Source organism: Gobio gobio (genome assembly GCF_949357685.1).
Source record: "Gobio gobio genome assembly, chromosome: 23".
NCBI classification, from domain to species: domain Eukaryota; kingdom Metazoa; phylum Chordata; class Actinopteri; order Cypriniformes; family Gobionidae; genus Gobio; species Gobio gobio.
In genome coordinates, this window is record NC_137119.1 from 31,516,809 (window position 1) to 31,532,303 (window position 15,495).

Consider the following 15,495-nt stretch of genomic DNA (forward strand, 5'->3'; position numbering starts at 1 on the left):
AGAGCCCCGCCGCCACTAGGGGGCCCCCTAACTACAGATTGCACTCGCCAGCGTCGCCGCAGTTTATCACGCAAGACGCTCAATTCGCGTCATTCGCACGGCGCGAAAAGCGCCTTCCGCGCCGCGGGACCTCCAGACGCGCGTCAACGCGCCTTTCCATTGACTTAACATTGAAATCAAATCACTCGCGCCAGACACTCTATTTGCGTTCGGTGTGAACGCAGCATAACGTTAGCTGTCCGTCGATTATGCTGAATCAACATTGCTTGCGCTATGGTCCAGCCGTCGGCCCCAGCTCTGGGCTACAGACCGCGTAGAGACAGACCCACCTCCTATGAATGTATTTTCTTTTTAACAGTTAACGTTACATGACCTACATTAGTTCTGGGAAAGAAAAAAATGAAAAATCTTTGTCTCAATAGACGCTTATTACAATAAAAAATAGTTTAATTATTGAACATTCGAGAGAAAGAAAGTAAAAAGGAAGAGAGAGCAATCATTTGACAGTCAAAATCAAAATTAAGTTTAAAATAAAGCGGTTAAATACAAGCTTTTTCTTATGGTCTTAATTGAATAGGCAATTAAAGATTATTAATAAATATTAATCTATATACTATTATGAAATATTTTATATATTGTTAAGCTAAATCGCCCAGACCATTTAAACCTAAAGAAAACACAGTGTCCTCTCTGAAACATTATTGAATGATGATCGATACAAGACACCTAAAAGCAAAATGGATTTGTGGTAAATTTTAGTAAAGAACACTGTAAAAAAAAAGCAGGTCCCCAATTGAAAATTTTCTAGTGAGCGATCACATCTAAATTTTTCAGTTGGCCAAATTGAATTAATGTGAATTGATGCAATTTAATTCAATTAAAATTCAAGAAATTAAATTTGGCCAACTGAAAATTTTAGATGTGATCGCTCACTAGAAAATTTTCAATTGGGCACCTGATTTTTTTTTACAGTGAATGTATTACTGTATGTAATCATAAAAGGTAAAAAATATCTCACTCCATGCTGTGAAGGTTTAAAATATGAACAGTATGTAAGAGTTAATCAACCAATAATTAAATAATATAATTTAACATTGGATTTCTTTTAATTTACCCTTAACATAATTGTAAAAAAACAAAATGTCACTTTCTCAGGAGGAGCCATTCTTAAATATTTTGGTGGTCGTGGAGAAACATTTCAGGAGGCTGACACCAGAGATGACAAGTAAATATTTCCCACTGCCTTTCTTTTGAATAGTTTTGTGCGCAACTTCAACATAGCTAATTTTCCTCTTGCCAATAAAAAATTTAGTTTTATAATCATAATTCACTATGTTGTCTGTGCCGGTATCAAATTTTCATGTTGCGATTAATTGCTGAAGCTTTTATCACGGTATACGGTATTATCACGATATTGAAATATGTTGCAAAAAAAGTGTTGTCATACTATAACAGGTTAAATCACTTTCTTATAACAAAAGAACCAAACATTTAAATACAATAAAGCAATACACAAAATGTATAAAGTAAACAAATATTTAAAACAGATTAAAGAGCAAAAGAATTATAAAGAACAATAGGTATGCTGAAATGTACATTTAACTAAGATTAATTCATTCTTTAGAAGTATTTTTCATTGTCAGTTTGTTAATGAAGGAACTAATGTTAAATACTGGAGCCTTGTAAAGTGTGTGATTGAACAACAGTCAGAACATATTCAAGGGCATGTAGTTTAGTCCAGATTAAAAAATAAAATGCAAGTTTGAAAATGAATAGCCTTAAGTCTTTAAGTATTATGTATTATGTATTAGGTTATGTGATTACTGGAGAAACGGCTGCATTTCTGCTGTTCCGTCAGCGCCCTCTGCTGTCGAAGAATGAATGTGCACTTCAGCGTGTCTCCTCATTCCGCCATGTGCTCGGCTCATGCACGGTCTATTTACATCAGTGCGCGTTCCTCTTTGACGTGTTTTTCATTTTAAACGGTTGATGGGTAAAGTATTCTTAAAATTCATTCTAAAAATCTGAATAATTCGTAATAAATAATTAGGGGTGTAACGATTCAAAAACGATTCGATTCGTATCACGATTTGAGGTTGTCGATACGATTCAAGGACTATATTGGTTCATTTAGAACGATACGATCCGAAACGATTCAGTGACTTGAAATCGATTCAGTAACTTTTTAGCCAAAAATTGTGTGACTGAAATAAATATCTGGATACTGCTCAATGCAGGTGAAGTTTCCTAGATTCCTGTTGTTTCTTGTAAGGGAATCAGGGGCCTGTTTCAGAAAGGAAGTTAAGTGAAAACTCTGAGTAGGTTAACCCTGAAATAAGGGAAACTCTGGGTTTTCTGTTTCAGAATGGGAGGTATGTCAAACCCGAGAAAGCAGGGTAAGTCAAGCCCGTTTCTGAAAGAGAGGTAACTTATACTCAGAGTCAGTTACCAGGGTCACTTACTCTGTGAACCTAACCTGGTCTGGAGCAGGTTTTCTTTGGTAAACCCAGAGTTTCTTTCAGTCTCCTCCCCTTTTTAAAGCACCAGCAGTGTTTAAATACTTTATTCATTCAAAAAAATTATAAATTTAATCTAAATCTAAAGTAAGCTAAGTTTACTTAAAACAAATTAAATTATCTGCCACTTGACAAAAATACAAAGTAAGAAGAGTATTCTTTGCAGGAACATTCATTGCTCATATTTTCATCATGAGGACACTGTCAAAGTGACAAAAATGGCATGTTTTATACAGGATCCTGACGTTCACTTGATAATCCTCTAGAAGTAACATAATAATTCGAATTTCCTTTAGGATTTCCAGTGGTTGGACTCATTTATGACACTCATATTCCCATCATCACACTTTCTGAAAGCGGATTACTGTATGGAATGGAAGGATGCTGCCAGATGGTAGTACGAGATATATGCCATAACCACCACCACAGCTGTTAAATACATTTATTTACAATTTTTATGGTCATCTTTATTTCCTACAAATACTTTGTTCTTTTTCCTGTTGGGTGTTAATATTCTTCCTCCATCTCCTCTTCATCTCTCAGTGGTGCTGGAGTTTGGCTGGCCTGAGTAGAAGTCAAATGTTTAATGTCATTACCCTGATTAATAAATGTAACAGGTGGGATCAGAGAACATTTCATTATGTGAAAAGAGCATAGAGCCTTTCACATTTCTGGGTTTCCGAAGCTGAAGTCGTCATAGTTGGGTTAACTCTTATAGCGGTGAATGAGAGAATACATTAAATATATATTTTTGAGTCTCCATTTGCTCAAATAGCAAAAGAAGAACTCCACAATAGTGATTTCACAACTTTCAAAAAGATGGAAAAATTTAAGTGAGATTGATAACTGCAGTGAAAAGAGAGAAAGATGTTAATTTTTACCATCACTCCCATAGACGCTGTATTAGAAACACTCTCACAGCAGCGGTAACTTGATTTTTGTAATTTGATGCAAAAGTAATATAATACAAAGTATTAGTGTTATAAATGTACATACATAAAAAAAATACAAAAAACGTTGCAGGATTTACGATATTGATGACCATTAAAACACGTCATCACAGTCTGTGAAAAGGGTCTATGTGGGAAAAGCTGCTGCACATTGGACACTGAATGATATTTATTTAATATGTCAAATGTTTGTAAAGTCATTAAACCAACACCCATGAACATTTTATGCTTAAAGCTTTTCCTGATTGAATTATGTTTTTTTAATTAATTTTTTTAGCGGCTGCCACATTCTTTGTTTGTCTTTTGGATACAATGAAAATTAAACTTAATTAAAATTATTAAGAATTAAACGTACATATTGACCCGGAAGTATGCAAACGTCTTTTTGTTGGGTGCTGTTGCCATGGTGAATCGTAATTTCGGAGCTCCATTGATCGTGGCTTTTCATAGTTGGAGTGCATGTGCTTAACTCAGAGTCAGTCTACTCAGAGTTGATGGAACTACCTCAGTTCAGCTGTTCTGAAACCCAAAACTCAAAGTTTCCCATCTCAGAGTAAGTCAACTCAGAGTTCAGCTTTAAACTCAGAGTTGGTTGAACCTCCTTACTGAAACAGGCCCCAGGTATCAATTAATTATGGATATAAACAAACAAGTAAACAACAATTAATGGCAAATGCATTCAAATTTTATTTGAATAAAGTGCAACCAACAGTTTAGGTTGAATTAAAAGGAAGTTAACCTTTTCTGCTCTCATTTTCAATTTTCAATACATTTTCAATAAAAGCACAGTAAGTGCAACCAACATTTCAACAGTAGGTTAACCTGCTACTTCTGCTTTTGTTTTCCAACATAAAAATATTACAATATTACTATAAAAAATAAAGCGCAACTAACTACTCTTCAGGTTTAATTATTAGTAGGTTTACCTGCTACTTTTGCTGTTGTTTTACAACATTAAAATAATACAAATACAATATTAATATCAAAAATAAAGTGCAACCAACATTTCTTCAGGTTGAATAAACTGGCTGAACCTGCTACTACTCTCAGTTTAATAAACAAACAATATTTAACAAAGATAAAAATGTAACCAAATACTCTTCAATGACTCTACAGATTTCTTTTTCAAAAATATCAACATGATCTGACCGCAGAACACTTCTCTGTGCGTTCACTATGTCGCCAGCAGTACAAAAACTCGCTCTGCAGGCACACAACATTTAGCAAGGGTTGAAAGTACAGGTAAAACGTTACTAACTTAGCTCTTTCTCCTGGTGACTTGATAATTTCTCGCACGTTGGCTTCTCTGTCATCCGCCATGCTATGTTTTGTTTTCTTAGCGCTGGTGCTGGTGCGTGCGTTGCGATGATGTCACAGATAGGCAGACTTAATCGAGTAACGTTTAACGGCTTTATCATTAAAAGTGCTAAGATAGTGCCATATAAAGTCTGACGTGCTTAAATCCAATGCGTTATTTCCCATGATCGATACAACCGATTGATTACCTTTTAAAACGATGTTAGATCGATATATGTCGTCCGGAAGGCCATCTTGCAGAGCACAGATCGATGTAGTTAGATCATAGGAAAATAAATCGATACATCGATGTAGTAGATGAATCGTTACACCCCTATAAATAATTATTCACGGTATTTTGAAGTGCCCACGATAACAATATTGTGCATGTTCATTATTGCGGTATATCGTATTACCGTTTAACGGCACATGTCTAATGTTGTCTAATTGTACTTTAATATTAATTTAAAATTAATGTGTTTTATCTACTCTGCATACTGTATTTATTATTAATTATATTATAATCTCAACAGCTGGAGGAGGTGACTCTACTGCTGCTTCAGTAGAGCATAGCGAGCCGCATACCACTATGGCTAATGTTGTAAGTTAGCTATATATTGTTAATGCTAAATTATTAATATTTATTTGTTTACAACAAATTGACCTTAAATTTGCAAATCTGTAATCTTTACTTTTACTGTTTCAGTGAGTGTACTTTAATAAGCAGTAAAATAATTGTAGGCAATCATGTTAAAAGATATACAGATGAAATTGTAAGTGTTAGATTGTATACAGTTGCTGGTTTGCGGTGCAATACTCCATTATTCACTGCAAGGCAGTGCCCCAAAATTATCCTGCTTAGGGCCCCCAGATTTACAGAGCCGGCGCTGTCAACGAGCTACTACATTTCTCTCCGATACAGTAGGAAATTATATTAAATTGAATGTGGAGGATTTTAACTGTGACAAGATGATTGACAGGGCAGTTACACAGTGACAGGATGCACATAACTAAGCGACAAAGTGTCTGTTAAAGATGGCAAGGTAGTCATCAGTAGCTTTGTCCCAAAGCTTGCATATACTCTTCTGCTACACACTCAAAAGTATTTTATTTTTCTTTACAAAAAGAGTACATACTTTTAGGGCGTAGTATAAGTAGGCAAAACGGGACACAGCATGAGTATTCACAAAAGAGTAGGTAAAATTTACAGATTACCTACTACTTCTGGCGAGATTCTGAAGTGCGCATTGAATGGACTCTGAAAGGGAGAGAATATGTGAATGGCAGTGAAGTGACACAATTGACACTGCAAGTCAAATGATAATGACAACATGATGAATGTAGTATGTTCAATTTCATTCATACTGCACAAAGTAAGTTTCAAGCCAAATGTAGTACCTATACAGTATTCGATTTTGCACACAGCTTTAGAGTTAGCTTACATTAGGGTGTCAACTTGATTTGGTTTGATAAACTTTATTACCCCCCGGGGAGAAATTTAAGTTAACTTTAAGTTGTATGATCTAAAATTTCAAACCAAATTCAGCAATTTAATCAAACCTGATGCGTTTTAGTGGAAAACACCACAAAACCTCACAGAACAGATCACATCTATAGGCTAATAATTAGCCTAACATTTGTGTTGCAGTGGTTTACCCACCAAATGATGTCACTTCCTGAAAGACATTATTCCAAAGAAGGTGTTTTGTTTAAAATATTTTAATTAGACAAATAGAAAAAAGTCATTATAGTAGCCTATGTATACTACCTACTAGTATAATAGTAGTAATACGTTATATCTCCTGTGGAACATAAAAGAAGACATTTCAAGGAATGTCTCTCTGTTTTTTGTCCATACATTGGCGCTCATGCAGTTCACAACGTTCCTCAAAATTAGGGTTGGGAATCGTGAGAAATTTTCCGGTTCCGGTTCCGCCTAACGATTCCGGTTCCGATTCCGGTTCCATTAAAATTATTAAACAAATAGTGGTAAAGGAAAAAGGCACAATACGCAACTCAAACAATCCATTTTGTGTTTATACTTGCTCTAAAATTAATTTACAGGTTGGCAATGTCAAAAAAGTCCTGTACTGTACATATATTACAGTATTAATTAAGCCATTCTTGCAACACATTTTTTTTCAAATGAACACCTCTGAAATTGTCTTATTACATTTTATCTCTCTGTCTCTGAATAAAACCAAGTTATAAATTATATTTATTAGTTATATTTATTAATTAGTTGTATATTAATTTAATAGTAATTCAGTTATTCAGTGAACTTGTAAATAATAAATTGCAATTCAGCATTACAAAGGTAATTGTGCCTAAGCTTACCTAAACCATGGTGACTCAACGGTTGACAAATATATATATATAGGCCTTTCACTATAAATCTGGTATAAGCCCTGAGGCACTCTGTGCTGTAGCAAATGTTTTGTCAAATTGCTAGTGCAGCCTCCTTTGCATGTTATTAACTTTTCACATGTGTTACATTTTGCTTCATTATCATTCATTCTTTGGAAATGAATCCATACTTGTGACTTTCTCTTCGCCATGCTGGTGGTTAACGAGAAAATATCTGACGCAAAACCGTAAATGTGTAGCGCGAGGGCTTTCAGTGCTGAACTGCGTTACACTCCTGGAAGCGGCAAGCAACGTAATTAATAGGGGTGTAACGATTAATCTACTACATCGATGTATCGATTTATTTTCCTATGATCTAACTACATCGATCTGTGCTCGGCAAGTTGGCCTTCCTGACGACATATATCGATCTAACATCGTTTTAAAAGGTAATCAATCGATTGTATCGATCATCGGAAATAACGCATTGGATTTAAGCACGTCAGACTTATGGATTGTTTTTTCTTAGCACTTTTAATGATAACGGCGTTAAACGTTACTCGATTCAGTCTGCCTATCTGTGACATCATCGCAACGCACCAACAGCAGCGCTAAGAAAACAAAACATAGCATGGCGGATGGCAGAGGAGAAGCCAACGAGCGAGAAATTATCAAGCCTATCAAGCCGAGAAAGAGCTAACGTTACCTGTACTTTCAAACCTTGCTAAATGTTCCCTGTGCATTCCTGACACCAGTGTGCCAGCAGAGCGAGTTTTTAGTACTGCTGGCGACATAGTGAACGCACAGAGAAGTGTTCTGCGGTCAGATCATGTTGATCAGTTGATATTTTTGAAAAAGAAATCTGTAGAGTCATTGAAGAGTAGTTGGTTACATTTTATCTTGTGTTAAATATTGTTTGTTTATTAAACTGAGAGTAGTAGCAGGTTCAGCCAGTTTATTCAACCTGAAGAGAAGTTAGTTGCACTTTATTTTTGATATTAATATTGTATTTGTATTATTTTAATGTTGAAAAAAAAGCAAAAGTAGCAGGTAAACCTACTATTAATTAAACCTGAAGAGAAGTTAGTTGCACTTTATTTTTTATATTAATATTGTAATATTTTTATGTTGGAAAACAAAAGCAGAAGTAGCAGGTTAACCTACTGTTGAAATGTTGGTTGCACTTACTGTGCTTTTATTGAAAATGTATTGAATATTGAAAATGAGAGCAGAAAAGGTTAACTTCCTGTTAATTAAACAACCTAAACTGTTGCACTTTATTCAAATAAAATCTGAATGCATTTGCCATTAATTGTTGTTTACTTGTTTGTTTATATCCATAATTAATTGATACCTGATTCCCTTACAAGAAACAACAGGAATCTAGGAAACTTCACCTGCACTGACCAGTATCCAGATATTTATTTCAATCACACAATTTTTGGCTAAAAAGTTACTGAATCGATTTCAAGTCACTGAATCGTTTCGGATCGTATCGTTCTAAATGAACCAATATCGTCCTTGAATCGTATCGACAACCTCAAATCGTGATACGAATCGAATCGTTGTTAAAACGAATCGTTACACCCCTAGTAATTAATCTTCATGATGAGGTGAGCCAGGGTTGCCAGGTTTTTACAAAAAAAAAACACACAATTGCACAATCGCTTCAACCCGCGGACATGAAACACAGCCCGCGGCAACAGTGGAAAGCGGGAAAGCGGGAAAACCACGGACTTGGCAACACTGGCTGTCACTCGCTATGAAAGGATACGCTTCCAGCGCTTCGCACACACATTGCACCAGAACTGTTTTCGGAACCGAAACTTAGGAATTTCGCGCGGTTCTGGTATTTTTCAAAAATCAGTTTCGGTTCTGCATAAGAACCGGTTCTCGGTTCCCAACCCTACTCAAAATATCTTCTTGGGTGGGGTAAAGTAAATGATGACAAATTTCTCATTTTTGGGTGAACTATCCCTTTAAGAAAGTTCATGCAGCACCCTGGGACAAGACAAATGGTGCTCAAACTAAAGTAGTGAAATTTGACAAATATTTCATAAAATGTACTACCCTTATATTCACGTAATTGTGATATTACAAACTAATCTGATTTCAATGATTAAAAATTGTGTTTGATATTTAAGACCACAAATTAAGAGATATTTGATGTAAATAAAGTACTATATAGGAATACAGCACCTAATCTCTATATATTCTGGCAAACTTTATGTGCATCACTGTATATAACAACTGAATGTTGCTGTTAGGCCGTCACAGCTGCCTACAGGCAATAAACTCCATTATAACATAGTAGTTTCCATGATTCTTTTTACCCATTTCACAACACAAGCCTCACATAGATCCCTTTCCTTTGATTCTCTCACAGGCACTCAGACAAAGTGATTCATTCAATAGACTGTTCAATAATGGTTTGGCCTTAAATGAAGCACTGTTCGTTCTCGATGCGATTCCAGTCCTCTATCTAAAACATCCCTTTGACTTGTTATTTGCCAGTATCGACTGTGGTATTTTCCCACGCAGGCCAGAGACACAGATCACAGCTCAACTTTGATGCTGAAAATATTTCAGGGACTTTGCACAGCATTCATCTGAGGAAAAGTTTAACTTACCAGAAGCCAAACCGGTTCCAAAGTCATCTGTATCTTTAGATTGTGGTTCTCAACTGGAGGGTCACAACCTCAAAATGGGTTACTTTTTCTTTTGCTATTCCATCCTTGTCACTCCATCCTACTTCTGCTGCGGTTTGTTCTCATCAGCAGCCAGAAGCCTAACATAGTGGGTGGATGGATGTTACATTAATAGCACCATACATTACAGGTCAAGTCTGTAAAATCACTAAATAAATGCAATCAAATTCGCCCTCGCTGCTTTAATCTGAAGTCTAATCAGCTGAGAGCTGAACTCGGGTCTTTGTGACCTCATTGCAAGACACAGTCCTTTTTACCATGTGAATATGTAAAATGTAACTATAAAATGGCTATTTCATATACATTAATAAAAAGACTGACCATTAACATATGTGCGAAGTGCTGGCAAAAGGAGTCGGAATGTGCACAGTCTAATTATATGGCAAGCCGTTTTAGCTTAAATTGTTCCCAGTGTTACTAGTCGTAATTGCATTTTTACTAGTAAGAATTCAGTTAGAGAACAGTACAATTCAATTCTTACTAGTAACAATTACAATTAGAGAGCTCTCTAATTCAATTATTGCTAGTAAATATGCAATTGCAGAGCTCTCTAATTCATTTGCATTCTAACTAGTAAGAATTGCATTAAACAGATCTCTAATTTAATTCTTAATAGTAAGAACTGATTTAGAGAGCTCTGTAATTGCATTAGAGTGCTTTCCAAACTTCAATAATAAGTGTTACTAAGAACTGAATTAGAGTGCTCTCTGATGCAATTGCAATTGCATATAGTTAATGAATAATTCAAATGCAAGTAATCATAATTGTCATTAGTAACTGAATTAGAGGGCTCTCTAATTCTAATTATTACTAGTAAGAAATGAATTGTAAAGCTCTCTAATTGAATTCTTACTAGTAAAAATGCAATTACGACGAGTAGAGCTGGGAAGAGTTTATGGTAAAGCGGATTGCCATATAATTATGAGCTACAGGCAAAACAAGTTAAAAAAAAAAAAATGTTGGTCGAATTTGAGGTTTTCACAAAAATGAGTTAATTAAGCCCTCTTCTAGCACCCCCCTAATGCTCCAAATCACAATAAAACATCTAAAAGTATCCTTATTTGTTCCGTTTTCTGAGAGGAGTAGGCTTACCTTTCCTATCCCAACTTTCAGCTCGTTTCTCGACGACTGCCGCTTCTCCTCAGCACAAGTTTGGCATCATTTTAAAGCGCAGCATTCCAACTTAGTGAATATTCATAGCGAATTATCGATGGCATGAGTCTCTGAACCAATTAAATGTTCAAATTCATGCTGATGTGAACAAAACGACCTTACTAGCGCCATCTGACAGATCCGAAGCACGCTCAGAAAGACGCGAGTCTTGGCGAGTCATACAAACAATATCTGTTATGAATATATATCTGTTATGTGAACATTTAGTTAACTGTCGGGGAAAAAATGTAGGCCTACATTATATCCCTGCGATAGGCTACAGTAGGTCTTAATATACAGGCTGCCATGTTAATCAAACAATTGTGGTATCATGGGAAAATAAAGTTGACTATATACAGTATAAATATATCTCGACTTGTCAACAGGTGCAGCTCATTAATTTTTTGTCTGATTACAACAAGTCATACATCATTTTGAAGGTTTTTTAATAAGGAATATGTTTGTCATATAATTGTTTTTTTCATAACTAAAAGAGAGAGCGAGAGAGAGAGAGAGAGAGAGAGAGAGAGAGAGAGAGAGAGAGAGATTATACTGATCATAAAACATTCACAATTAGGCTTAAGAGATATAACCAATTTAGATGAAAAGGATCTCAAGCTGAGCTGAAGACGTTAAAGTCATTAATAGACACGGTACTTTCTTGAAAATAATTTCCAGCACTCGCGGGAAGTGGGGGTGCTGCAGTACCTGGTTTCACAAGATTGCAAATGCAATGCAATTTTTTGTTCATTTACATTTATCCATTTTTAGCATTTAGTCATTTATTTGTAATAAAAACTTTAAGTGGCCCATTAAAAGTATCATTTATATGTCGAATTATGTTTTTAAAAGATAGAGCATAGAGCGGTATTAGGTATTAGATTCTGTTCATTTCTAAAGCTCATTCCGCTCTGCGCCGTGCGCTCAACCCAGAATGCCCTTTGTGACATATGCTGGTTCGAATATAGGCTATCTGAAATAAATAGCTATAGGGCTGCCCCCAACTAAAGTTTTTTTCTAGTAGTTGTTCATTTAAGCCGTTGTTCACTCGGCGCCAGCGCCTCCATGTCATTGTCTGCTATATTTGCTTATTATTTATTAAATCAAGGCAATTGGTTGATAAAACAATTTATTAAAATTAAGATACAATTAATATAAAACGGAATTCACTTTAAAGAAATGCTTTCAACAAACGAAGAGGTCAAAATTATTTCTGACTCCCATGTCTTCTGACATATTTCGCATCTTGTGTCCTGTTCACTTTTCATTTAAATCAAAGTAAACGAAATTTAAAAAATAACATTATAATATATTTAAACATATAAAACTAAATTTGTGTTTAAATGGCTACAACAAGTATAGGCTACAGTACAGAGAAATTTCATGTGGGGGCGGGATTTGAGCGTTGTTTTGCCAGTGAGCGGTTCATGAGTGCTCTGGTAAGGTACAGGTTTTTCCTGTCACTGTGCAGGCTCTTTTATTGTATAGGACAGTGTAAACGCTCCAGAACCCTTTTATTTAAAGGTTTAATGTAGGCCATAGTCCATTGCATTACGATTGCAAGAAGAATCAACAATGTCAAAAATGTGATGTGCAGTCAAATGCAGAGGTGGGTAGTAACGAATTACATTTACTTCGTTACATTTACTTGAGTAAATCTTTTGGGTAACTTGTACTTTTAGAGTATATTTAAAGATGGGTACTTTTACTCTTACTCAAGTAAATTTCTAGAGAAAAAACTGTACTTTTACTTAGTTACATTCGGTGGCGTTCCTCCGTTACTGTCAAATGGTAATAATTATATTATATATATTAAAATAAGTAAATTAGACTTCCGCAAGTCTCGCGAAACGTTGAAGAGGCTGCTTCGCGAGAGGTTGCTACGCATCACCCGCTTATAATTAGCGCGCGTTTCGTCGGAAGATGATGGCCGAAGCAGAGGAAGATGTGTGTGAGCTACGGGAGGCAGATCACCCGTGGCCTCAAGTTCAGTCTATGTTTTCACTCCAAGATGTCAAAAAGAATAGTTTCCTAATGCGATGCATGTTGTGTGCTGCAAAACGAACTGACATCTCTCAGCATACAAGAATTCCACCCTGAAAAGAACATGTAGCGGTAAGTGTCACAATGATGCCTATATTTGAACACTATTAATGGTCCTTTGGTAACTATGGGAAATTTTCCCTTATTATAATACTTTTTCACACACTGTCTGAGTGTTTTCCTCATATGCGCTCTTGTGCAAGCAATGACAAATCGTTTGAATCCTCCAAACAACACACATCCACGAACAAACGTTCATATCTTCACATTTACATATCCTTTTCTTCACAAAACGAAACAAATTGAATCGCCTAATGTGACGTCTTGCATTTATACACAAATCCGGACAGACACCTGTCTGAAGTGTAGAAAATACATACAAATAAAAACAGTATTGTACTTTATTCCTACCTAAAGAATAGCCTATATACTAATAAAAATATAAGAACAAAGTATGTTTTAAGAAGAGCTCTAGTTAGCCCAGCACACCATTAATTTACACTGTTTAACCATTAATCACACACACACACACACACACACACACACACACACACACACACACACACACACACACATATATGGTTCATTAGCTTACATTAGTTAACATGAACTAATAATGAACTGCACTTATAAAGCACTTATTTATCTTTATGTTAATTTAAACATTTACTAATGCATTATTCAAATATTGTTAACATTAGTCAATGCACTGTGAACTAACATGAATAAACCATGAACAGCTGGATTTATATGAACTAACGTTAACAAAGATTAACTAATGCTGAACAGAGGTGTTCATGGTTAGTTCATGTTAACTAATACATTAACTAATGTTAACTAATAAAACCTTATTGTAAAGTGTTACAGAGAGGTGTGTGAAAGCTCTCCAAGTAGCCTGAAATTCAGGGTTTTTGCTTCTTATCAATCAGATCGAAAGTAACTAGTAACTAACTACTTGAGTAGTTTTCTCATCGAATACTTTTTTACTCTTACTCAAGTAAATATTATGATTGTTACTTTTACTTTTACTTGAGTAAATATTTCCGTAAGTACTTGTACTTTTACTTGAGTACAGATTTTGGCTACTCTACCCACCTCTGGTCAAATGTACCGGTGTGTCTGCTGTTTAAACGAGTGTTCTCACCGATATGCTTGTTGTACCTAAAAAAAAACACAGCACCCCCAACCTAAAACATCTTCCCGTGCCCCTGGCACAGCGCTACAACAACCCACAATGAAATGACCCTACACAATAGATATTGCTTTACAATAAACATTGTTAGAGAGCTACATATGGAAATGTATCTGTTCAATAAAATATCTGTCAAGTAATAAAAACGGTGCATTGCTTTTGCAACATTTCAAATTCCTCTGTTCTCGACATCTCTGACATCATTGATTCTTGTTTAATTACAATCACTGTCGCGTTCTCTTTTGCCAGAACACTCTCCTCTGTTCGGCATACTACAACAACAGGTGACTCCAAAGAGGTTTGAGATTTAGCTTGGTCCATGTCAACCTTTCTCGCTTATTGGGACAACAAAATCCATGAACTTGGACTTGAACTCGGGTCGCCTGAAGCATAACAGCATTAAATGTCAGCGCGCTGCCCATGAGGCTATCGCCCCAACTAGCCAGCAACAGTTTTGTAAATATTAGAACCTCATTGTGTAAGAGACAAAATCCGACGGCAAACAATCCAGCTGTCAGAATCTGTTCTCCCACTCCCACGATGAGAGATGTTGATGTAGTGGCTTAAAAGATGCTGATTCTATTCAGGGTGTGGATAGAGCTTAACCAGCATCAGTTTAAAGTTTTGGCATTTTTATGATAGAACAGTATGTAGACAGGAAGCAAAGAGTGAGAGAGAGGGGGCGGGATCAGGAAAAGCCCATACGAACCAGGACTCGAACTCAGGTTGCCTGAAGCGCAAAGGCACTATATGTCGACACGCTGCCCACGAGGCTATCGGCACTATCTAGCCAGCTTCAGTTTTGTATTAGAACCTCAATGAGTAAAAAAAATGGGGGGAACAGAATCCGACGGCAAAATATCAAGCTGTTGGAATCTATTCCCCCACCCCCATGATGAGAGATGTTGATGTAGTGACTTAAAAGATGGAGAACAAGAACTTGGGTTACAAAAAGAAACAGACACAAATACACCAACATGCTATAACCAATTAAATCAGCTGTGACATTTACTGTCAGCTTTTCTGAGAAACTAATGATACTAAAGCTTGGTGGCTTCTTATCTCAGTGGTGGCATTGGATGTCAAATGTTCTCTCTTTTCAAAGATCGCTCAATCACATAAAGACCCAGATCTCCAGCTGTGGCATGTTAATAGGGACCCCATTGTGTCTGCAGATCAGTAGGACACAAATTTAATGTGACTGCTCTAAATAAAGAAAAAAAATCAGGATGCCAGCCCTGTCTTTCTAGTATATCACAGTCCTCATTATCCTCTGGTTTGGGGTTGGGAAG